The sequence below is a fragment of the Triticum aestivum genome, chromosome 3A (genome assembly GCF_018294505.1).
Source record: "Triticum aestivum cultivar Chinese Spring chromosome 3A, IWGSC CS RefSeq v2.1, whole genome shotgun sequence".
In the NCBI taxonomy this organism is placed as follows: domain Eukaryota; kingdom Viridiplantae; phylum Streptophyta; class Magnoliopsida; order Poales; family Poaceae; genus Triticum; species Triticum aestivum.
The window spans coordinates 543,948,105-543,948,479 of NC_057800.1; positions in this window are offsets into that span (position 1 = coordinate 543,948,105).

Here is a 375-nt window from a genome sequence, read left to right on the forward strand (position 1 = left end):
CTCGAAGGACGTGGTAGACAAGCCCTTGGTCATGATATCAGCAAATTGTTGGGAGGTACGGACATGTAGCACGCGTACATGACCAAGAGCTACCTGTTCCCGAACAAAATGGATATCAATCTCAATGTGCTTGGTGCGTCGATGATGAACCGGGTTGACGGAGAAGTAGACTGCGGGGATGTTGTCACAGTAGACAATCGTGGCCTTGTCAACCGGAGACAAGAGCACATGTAGAAGCTGGCGACAACGCGGTACTCCGCTTCAGCGCTTTAGCGAGAGACAACGGGCTGCCGCTTGGACGATCAGGAGATGAGTGATGGTCCAAGATAGACGCAATAGCCAGAGGTCGAGCGGCGCGTGTCGGGGCAGCCGGCC